Below are 10,664 nucleotides of genomic sequence, written 5' to 3' on the forward strand. Positions count from 1 at the left end.
TTAGGGTCCTGATTGGAGGACTGCAGAGTGTTTCTGTGCTAGCAGACCCTCTGGCTCGTCAAAGGCTATCTTCTAGCAGCTCAGTTGAGGGTGGGTAAGCGCCTGCTCCAGCAAACGGTAAAGAATCCCAGAAGTCAGATCAACACCCCTCCCCACTCCCTGCCTAAATGAACCTGAAGGAGGAGTTTCTGTTCCTGGGAGCCCAGGGCCCCCAGTACAGGCTCCCCACACAAGCCCCAGGCTTGGTTTGTTCACCCTAGGAGGCTGCCAGTAGGATCTGGGAGCTTTTTCTCGAGGTTGCCTATATTCTTTTGTTCTCTGCCTGATACCTGGCCAGGCTTCCCTGCCCCAACACCCAGGACTTTCCCTGGGGACTTTTAAGACCCTTCAACTCCTTCGTCTTCCTGCTGGGACCTTCCAGGTCACTGTACATCTAGACAACCCCTGTCACATGGAGGTAGAAGAGCCCTGAGGGCTGGGGACACTCTACTCAGGGCTACAGGACCCTCCACTAGACCAGCTGTCTGATGGCCAAAGTTTTTACACGTCCGAGGCAAAGCCAGGAAAACAAAGAGCGCAATAAACAAATGAACTTCCACAATGGCAAATGTGTTAGTTTTAAAGAGCCAATTTATTCATTGTGAATTTCCCCCTTTCTCTGTCATACATGCATGAACACAGGATCCACCTATCCTGTGACCCCTAATGCTGAGATTATAAATGTTAAGCCACCACACCGGCCTTTTACATGGATGCTGGGCATCGATTCAGCTCCTCATGTGTGTACAGCAAACACTTTATCTGTTAAGCCATCTCCTCGGCCTCCTGGCCCTCTTTTTTTTCTGGACAGGATCTCACTGCGTAGTCCAAGCCGATCTTGAGTAGTCCAAGCCGATCTTAATGATTCTCCTGCCTCAGTCTCCTGTGCTGACATTGTAGGTAAGGGCCACCAAAAAACAAAATCAAATAAACAACCAAAAGAGATGAGAGGTGATCAGGTTATGGAGACACCCCCACACACACACTTCCAGGTTAGGTTAGGCAGAGCCCTCATAGAAGTGATTAGCAGCCCCACAACCGTGTGTGAGGGAACAAGTTTACAAACTTCCTTCAACCACATGAAGATTCCGTAACAAGGCGCCACCTGTGCAGCAGAGTATGTGCCCTCACTGGGTATTGAATCCATCGGTGCCATGAACTTGTACTTTCCAGCCTCTAGAATTGTGATGTTGGAATTTTTCACATGCTAGATGTATGCTACCACTCAGCGACGTCCCCAGTCCGGTCTCTGTCATTCAAAATCAGCCCTATATCAGGCATTTTGTTTTAGCAACAGGGACAAACTAAGACAGCACCCAAACACAGTCCTCCAAATTTCATGGATACAAATCCTGGTCATTTCATTTTGTTGAGTGTGTGTGTGTGTGTGTGTGTGTGTGTGTGTGTGTGTGTGTGTCCATGCCACAGTGTACGTGTGGTTGTCAGAAGACAACTTGGAGTGAGTTTTTCTTTGCACCATGTGGGTTCCAGGGATTGAACTCAGGTTATCAGGCTTGGCAGCAGGTAGCTTTACCTCATAAGCCATCTCACATGCTCTTTTGAGTTTTCTTTAGCTTTGTTTTATGGTGTTGCTGTTGCCTTCCTTCCCCTTAAGTAATCACAACCCTTTCCCCAAGAAATCAACTCCTCTTGCTAATTTTGTTATCCACACACCAGCTATCTACAGCACTATGTGCTTAGGTTACAGCTAAAGGCTCATAACAACTACACACAGCAGGCACTGGTGCCTGCCCACTGTACACATGGGGGTCAGGCATAAGGTGACTAAATGTACCCAGGGTCATATCCCTGGAAAGTGGTAGAGGCAAGATTCGAACTCCAGAAGTTCACAAGTCTGTGTATCCCTCCAAACCAAGTTCCCCTCCTACTTACTGAAGAGACAGAAGTATTTGTGTCTGCTGATGAGAACATCCTGAACCCGGATAACTTTTGATCTGAATTGGTGTATCCATGTTAGGTTTCCTTTCTTCCTTTTCTTCCCCCACGTTTCTGCCTATTTTGTACAATCTTGTCTTATGCTGAAGTTTGAACAAAGTTATCAGTTCTGCTCATGTTGCGGTTTGCTTCTCACTGGGTCTCGTGGGTTCATTTTCTTCTGCTGATGTCTCCCTGTCTTTGTTCCAGAGTGCTTCTGTGGGTGATAAGCCTCCTGAAGAAGTCTTTCATTCTCTAGTTAATATGAGGTTCCTCTAAACATTGCAGGTTTTTTTTCCATTTCTTCTTGTACTTTCTCTTTTTCAGAGACTTGATGCCAGTTCTTATTCTCACTCCTTGGTGATTTCATTTAGGACTTTTCTTTCCTAGCTTGATTTTTTTTTTGGGGGGGTCCTTTTTATTGTAGTGCTTGTTATTACGTCATAACAGAGTTATATGTTAATTGTACAAACACCCTGGTTGGCCTTTCCTGGGCCCTTTCTGTAGCAGGCTTTTTTTTTTTTCAAGCCATCAATCAGCTCCCAAATCATGACGCAGAGACTTAATATTAGTTATGAATGTTCGGCCTTATCTTATGCTTGTCCCACTAGCTCTTGTAAGTTCATTTAACCTGTTTCTCTTCATCTATATTTTCACTCGGGGCCTTTTATCTTTCTTTCCTTCTGTATGTCCTACATTTCCTGCTTCTTGTATCTGGCTGGAGGCTGCCTGGCTGGCCCTGGGTTTCTCTCCCTTTCTCCCTCATTCTTTCTTCTCCTGACCCTAGATTTCTCCTCCTCCTTATTCTTTCTCTCTGCCAGCCCTGCCTATCCCTTTACTGCCTAGCTATTAGCTATTCGGCATTTTATTAGACCAGTCAGGTGCCTTAGGCAGGCAAGGTAAAACAGCAACACATCTTTACATAATTAAGCAAATGTAGCATAAACAAATGTAACATACCTTTACATAGTTAAAGTAATATTCCACACCACCTTTCAAACTGAATTTCCACATTTTTGGTTTGAAATTTGGGATACTTTCTTTTTTCACTTGTTTGATTCATATTTCCTCCCATTTTCTATTTTAGGTGACATCCAAAGTTTTAGTTGATCCCCAGAATTAAAATATATATATGGTCTGGGAATGGTAGTTCCTGCCTTTATTCCTTTATTCTACTTGGAAGGTAGAGGCTAAAGGATCTCTGTGAGTTCCAGGCCACCCTAGTCTTATAGTGAGTTCCAATTTTTAAATTGCATTTATTTAATTTGTATATGTGTATTCATTCCACAGCACATATATGGAAGACCTTTGGGAATCAATTCTTTCCACCGAGTTGGCCCAGGGATGGAACTTGCATCATTAGGCTTGGTGGCAAGAGCCTTGCGCCACTAATCCGTCCTGCTGGTCTTGTTATTTTAATTTTTAAAGCAAACACCATCCATATTTTGTGTGGTGCATGTTCTAAGAAAATGTGTGAGCTCCTGATGAACCAGCCTGCCTCCATCTTAGGCTTGAAAACCATCTTATAGTAAAGACACACTAGGTTCATTCCTGTTTATGATCAAATCTCTCTTTCTCAGGGATTGGGCTAAGCCCCACCTGTGACCTCAACTACAAATGGATCTGTACTGCCTGTTCCAGGAAACAGCAACCATGCTTTTGTTTCAGGAAGTTGTTATGACCAACTTGTTATGCTTATGTTCTGCTTCTGTAACTCTGTCTATTTGCCTGCCCAATTCCCCATTTGTAAACTCCCTACTCCTGAGCCCCCACCCCCCAAAAAAAACCCAACTGATCTCTTTGAACCCTGCCTTAGGGGGAGACATCTCATGTACACGAATAAAAAAGCTTGCTTTAATTTGGCCACAATGATGATTTGGGTTGGTGGGATTAACATTCTACCTTCTGGGTCACACACATTCTCAATGTGCTCTTGAAGTCATTCTAGTGAATGCCTATTATTTGCTAATCACATGTGTGCTTCTCAGTGAGTGACATCCTTCATGATTGTAGGACACTCTAAAGTCCTATTCTTTTTTGTTTTGTTTTGTTTTGTTTTTTTGAGATAGGGTTTCTTTGTGTAGCCCTGACTGTCCTGGAACTCGCTCCGTAGACCATGCTGGCCTTGAACTCAGAGATCTGCTAGCCTCTGCCTCTTGAGTGCTGGGATTAAAAGCGTGTACCACCACTGCTGGCTAAAGTTGTATTCTTATCCAATAAGCAATTTTACAAGGGTCCTTTGGTATGTTGGGGTTTTTATTTTTATTTATTTATTTTTCAAGACAGGGTTTCTCTGTGTAGTTTTGGTGCCTATCCTGGATCTCAATCTGTAGACCAGGCTGGCCTCGAACTCACAGAGACCTATCTGCCTGGCTCGGCCTCCTGAGTGCTGGGATTAAAGATGTGCACCACCACCACCTAGCTGTTGGGTTTTTAAAACACTGACTTTCAGGAAGTAGAAGCAGGCTAATCTCTATGAGTTCAAGACTGGCTTGGACTATACGATGAGTTCCAAGCCAGCCAGGGCCACATAAGGAGACCCCGTTTCAAAAACAAAACAAAATTGAAAGGTTTTACTCTCTTTGCCTGGTACTTATGATTGGCAGCCTCTTAGATCTGAAGTTCTCTGAGTCTTTGTCTTCTCTGTACCTGCCTTGGAGAATGGCTATGAGGCAATCTAGGGCACTTGCTACAGTCTGATGCAATTGTCTTGCAAGTGTGGGTTCCGTACTGAGTGAGTTTCCTTGGGTTTTTAAAAGAAAGTAATCTCTCTTCTCCTCCAAGGTATCACTAGCCACCAGCACTGTCCTTCTTTCCACCTGTGATTTCACGGCCCTGGCTCCCATTATAGGCCACCAGCTCTTCAGGAGAAGGGGATTGTGGGTATGTCTGACATTTGGTGTGCCTGCTGCGGCATCCTGAAAACTCACCTTCCCTTTCCTGTCCGCAGAAGCTCTTCTTCTAGAACTCTTCCACCCTTCGGTGAAAGGATGGTTTTTACTCTTTCATTTCTTATCCTTTTGTGTCTGTGTGGTGAGACTTGAACTCAGGGCCTTGCGTGTGCCGGGCAAGCACTTTACGGAAGTGCTACTCCTTCAGTCTGTTTTCATTCCTCAGGGTCATCTACTGATAGGCATATTTGAGATGCGTATTTTCTTCTCTGACCTTTTTTTTTTTTTGTATCTGCCATCCATCCTGAAGAATTTTTTTTTTGTGTGTGTGTAGGTTTAATGCACCAAGGTCTCTTCGTGCTGTCCAACATGATTATGAACTTTTATTTTTAGGCCTCTGTTAGTTTGAGATGGGTGGAAAGGAGGTGCTGGCTGCAGCACATATTCTGTGTCTCGTGTTTGTGGTAAACAGAGATATCCTGATCCTCAGTTGCTGTAAATACATTCTATCACACTGCAAGGAGAAAAAAAGATGAAGATTCCAGATGTAATTCCATATTCTTATCAGCTGACCCAGCAATAGAGAGATTATATGCCCGATCACCCTGGCGGATCCAACACAATCACAAGGAATGTTAAAGAGGGAAGCGGGAGAATCAAGGTCAGCGCACTGTGTTGTGAGAAAGACCCAGGCAACCATTCCTGGCTGTGAAGATGGACGGGCACCAGGCCATTGAAGCAGACGGCCACTTGACTCTGGAAAGTACAAGGACAGGGATTCTCCCCAGGAGCCTTCACGAAGGACCTGAGCCCTGCGGACACCTGAGATCTGTTCGGGGCTTTTGACCTTGTTTTAAATATGGTGACTAAGTTCATGTCGTTTGACACAGCAGCGATGGGAAGGTAAGCCAGGGAATGTTGTACAGTGATGGCTGACTACTCTTCTCCCACAAGGCCTGTTCTTGGGGAAAGAGCCACACCTTTATGTTCTCTACCCTGAGATTAGCTTAGGATCTGACCATAGTCAAGGGTTGAGAAAATATTCAAAGAATGAAGGAATCCTCTTAGCTGTTCTGTAGGGTGCTAGATCCCCCACTTTTATAAAGCCCCTACTTGCTTCCTTTCCCCAGCCTGAGTCCCCAAGCCCCATGTTCTCACTTTGTTCCAGAGTTTCCATTTCCTGTGGCCCAGGTCTCACTGTTAATTCTATCTGCTGCCCCCTCCTATACTGTGGCCCATTTCTCTCCATGGGTCCCTCTGTTTAGTTTATGCAGAACTGCAAAGTCTTGTCAAGCTGGGTGACCACCATAGGAAATTCCTATCTTGTTGCTTCCTCTTCTTCTGGCTATTCTCTGGATCCAACCCAGGGCCCTGCACATGCTAGGCGAGTGCTGTATCATCCATTGCTTTCCCCAGGCCTCAGCTTCTCTGATTCAAATACAGCTGGTCTCTGCCTCTCGGGCTTTCCTCCGAATGCTCAAGTTCATCCCAGTCTCTCCAGGAACCAGGCTCAAGGTCAAACGCAAGTTCTCAGCCCGACCTCCTCCAGTGCTCCCGAATATTTGATTTTTACTAAACTCAGGCACCCTCCCCAACCCTCTTGTGGCCAGGCCTGGTAGCAGCGCCAAGAGACACAGTGAGGTAACTCATGGAGCAAGGGCTTCTTCTCACCACATAATCCTGTGGCTACGTGTACTACACACGAATGCTGCTCTTGAGCATAAACGTGTTTACCAAAACTATTTGTGGAAGCTGTGTTCTTACTTCTTTTCCTTCTTTCCTTGGTCCCCTCCCCATCCCAAGCACAGACCAGGTGAATCAAAACAAGTAGCTCACCTAACTTTCCTCTCTACACCACTAACCCCTGTGTGAAAACTTCATTTTTGCAAGAATTCTTAAGTTTTGGCCTCTGATCTTCTATGGGATCAGAAGTAGAGAGGTCAGGGCAACAGCACACATTCTAAAGATGAACCATGACTTTGTTCCTCTGTGGCAGCCTCCTGGCTTTGCCATGCGTCAAGGTATCAGAAACAAGCAGGCTTTGGACCAGGCTCTCAGGTCTGAGTTCTCCTGGACCTGGCTTTTCATTCTGGTCTGAAGATATCCATTGCCTGCAGGCTAAGCTAGTGACTGTCCCACCTTTCTTTATCCCTGTTTGTTTAGAAGTATCTGCAGAGGTCATCCCAGGGTACTCCAGGGAGGCAAGAAGCTACCAACAGCAGCTCTCTCCTCCGGTGACCTGGAGAAGGAACATGAGGGACGATGTGACTTTCGAGTACCAGATCCATTGCTATGCTGAGAAGTCTTGGTCACGAGCTTGGCAGGGCCAGCTACGTGTTTCTGGTTTTAGGCTGCGTGTTACTCCTGGGGACTGCAACTCAGAAGTGCTTACAAGTTGAGAGCATGATGTCATAGCATTCTTTGAGGAGGCAATTTCATTCACGGTAATAAATCACGGAACACTACTACTATCCCATGGCATTTTTGTATCTTTCAAAAACGGTCTTCTTTTTAAAAGAAATGTAAATTAGCTTACAAAGTAATACCAGGGCTTTGTCTCAGGTCCTGGCCCAGCTTTCCTTCCAGGCCCTTGGTAACAGTCTCCACTTCCCTCCTGCTTTGCCCCCTCTCCTCCCTCAGGGCCTCTTTCTCTGCCCCAGTCACAAGTCCTCTTTCTATCACCCCACCCTGCCCCCACTCCCCCAGCCACACAGGCCACTGTCTAGTTTCTTGGTCTTTATCCCTATTTAACTTTTCTTCGATATACATGTTTAACTCTTATAGGCTAAAATCTGCATATGAGAACATATGGCATTTATTTTTCTGAGCCTGGGTTCATATCTTTTTAATAAAGCTATGTTTTTTTAAAATTCATTTTTCTTTTTAAAGTAGTAAGAATTTAATTTAGTGCCTCATTCACACTAGGTGTGTGCTTTACCATATCCACCCCCCACCCACCTTTTAATTTCTATTTTACTTATTATTATTTTTTTAAAGTTAACATTTAAGGCCCATCATGGTGATACATGCCTTTAGTCCCAGCACTGGGGAGGCAGAGGCAGGAGGATCTCCTGTGAGTTCAAGGCCAGCCTGGCCTACAGCAGAGTCCCAGGACAGCCAGGGCTGTTCCACAGAGAAACTGTCTTGAACCTCCCCCTCCCCCAAGTCACATTTGTTTATTTGTGTAAATATGATCTTGGTGTGTGTTTTGCTGGCTGTATGGTGGTCAAAGGTCAACTTGCTTTTTCTTTCCACCGTGTGGGGCCTGGGGGTTCAAACTCAGGTTGCCAGGCTTTATGGAAAAAGGTCTTTCTCTGCTGAGCCATCTTTCCAATCATGCTTTCCATTTTAACATTTGTTTTTATTTTATGTGCATGATATCTTGCCTGCACGAATGCCTGTGCACCACTTGTGTGCTTGCTGCCTGCGGAGGCCAGACACAGGGATTAGATTCCCTGGAACTGGAGTTATAGGCAGTTGTAAACCACGCCACCATGGATCCTAAGGAAGAGCAACAACTGTCCCTAACCACTGAGCCATCTTTCCAGGTGCCCTACGTTTTATTTTAGAGCTGGGCCCTCTTGCTAAATTGCCTAGGCTGGTCTCAAACTGTAACCTTCCTTCCCCACGCATCCTCTCTAGTAGTTGGGATTAAAGGCTGGTACTACCAGGATCAGCTAAGATCATTCTTTGAGAAGTAAATTGAAGCATCACACTCGAAAATCAGTTTGTCTGTCTGCCTCTTTTCTCCTCTCGTCCTTTCCATTAGCCTTCTTCTTCTCTCCTTTCTTTAAGTCTAGACATCACTATTGTAGTCCAGGCTGGCTTGGAACTCCCAATCCTTCTGCCCCAGTCTCCTAACTGCTGGGATTACCAGGATGTGCCATCACACTCAGATTTGTTTATTTGTTGATTTTGGAAAATGTTTAGCTGTTTTATATTTCTGGAATCTCATAAGCAGGGTGAAAGTAACTAAGCTTTTTCCAGATGGACAGGTAGTTCTCCCAAGACAGTTGAATTAGTCATTATTCTGCTGTGTCCCACTGATCTATTAATGTTTATTGTCATTATCACGTGGCTGTGGTCACTGTGACTTTAGAGGACACTTCACTGTCTGGTAGGGCAAGGCCTCTATTAGCGCCTCTCTTTGTTTTCATTTTTTTCCCTTCAAAGTTTCTTGGCTCTGCACATATGTTTAGTCTCCTAGAGGAATTTTAGAATCAACTTGTCAGTTTCTAAAATCTTCTTGTTGGGGCTGGGGTTCAAATCATATTGAATTGACGTCATTGTAACCCCGATTTTTCTCATCAGGAACATGATTTGCTTTCATTGGCCAGGTCACTTTCAGGGTCTTCCAGTTCTTTGTTTTCTTATGGATCTGACAGCTTCTCAAAGGCTGCCTGCTTCATTTCAGTAGCTTTCATGACACAGGATTTTCTTTTTCCCTTTGATTAAAAATTATTTTTCTAAAGTAACAATTTGCAGAAGTACATTCAAAGTAACTTGGGCAAGAGAGGGAGAGAGGGAGGGAGGGAGGGGGGAGGAGAGAGGAAAATTCTTTGGAAGGCAGCCAAGGCCTTGCCTGCAAGCCAAGGACAGAAGGGGGAGTGGGCCTCACTAGGAGTATGGAAGCTCGACTGTTTGCTCTCCTGTTCCTGCTTCTCTTAGCTCACTTTTCTCTCCCTACTACAATTCTGTCTTCTCTCTGTCTTTTACTTTCCTGGAAGCACTGCAGTGGAGAGTAAACTGGCTATCGGGGCTACCCACACGAATGGAGGATTCTTAGACAGTGTGCTCTGGGGAAGCCAGGCTAAAAACAGAGGTTCAAAGGCACCACATCAGAACATCAGTCCCCGCACCCCCAACTAGGAGAAGTTGACTTGATAGAGAATTTCTCCTCCCCCAAAGCCAGGTTCAGGTGGTCAATAAACAGGGAATGATAATTCTCATGTTATGGGATTATTAGTTGCACAAAATGTGCAGGATCCATGAGATTGTATCTAGGAAGTTTCTGAATGCCAGAGAAGCCCTCTACCACTGAGCTATACCTCTAGCCCCAAATTTGACAACTTGAGGTAAAGATGGCTGACTCTAATCACACCATGTACACGTAGTACCCATGGAGGTCAGAGGGTGTTGGACCCCCTGGAACTGGAGTTACAGATGCCCGTGGGTTGCCATGTAGGTGCTGGGAATTGAATCTGGGTCCTCTGGAAGAACAACCACTTAATCACTGAGGCCCTCTTCAGTCCTACAATTCATTTTAACTTCCTTGTAGTGGAAAGGGGTGCTTCATAAAAGACATTCCCCTTCCAAGCCCTAGTTATTCCGTCTAAAGAATTTTTTTCTAATGTAGTCCAGCAATTGATGTCAACTGCCAGACCAGGAACCAGGTTAAAAGCTACAATGGCAATTTGGACACTAGAAAACTTAAGTCTTGCTTTTGTTACTCATTGAATGACCTCCCAGGTAAATAACCTAACCTCTGTGAATATATTTTCTTATTTTCAAACCTAGGAAAACTAGTTTTTGTTTTGGGTGTGCTGAGCTGTAAACACACACACACACACACACACACACACACACACACACACGCACATTTAAAAAAAAAAAAAAAAAGAACCAGGTTCAGGTGGCTCATAACCAGTGGCTAATTTTTGTTTTTGAGACAGGGTCTCACTATGTACACCAGGACGGCCTCGAACTCATTGAACTCCACCTGCCTCTGCCTCCAGAGCGCTGAGATCAGACTAGGGGCTAATTTGACAGTGTGCTAAACCTTCAGGAAAAATAGATAAG

Source organism: Onychomys torridus, chromosome 23, assembly GCF_903995425.1.
Source record: "Onychomys torridus chromosome 23, mOncTor1.1, whole genome shotgun sequence".
NCBI classification, from domain to species: domain Eukaryota; kingdom Metazoa; phylum Chordata; class Mammalia; order Rodentia; family Cricetidae; genus Onychomys; species Onychomys torridus.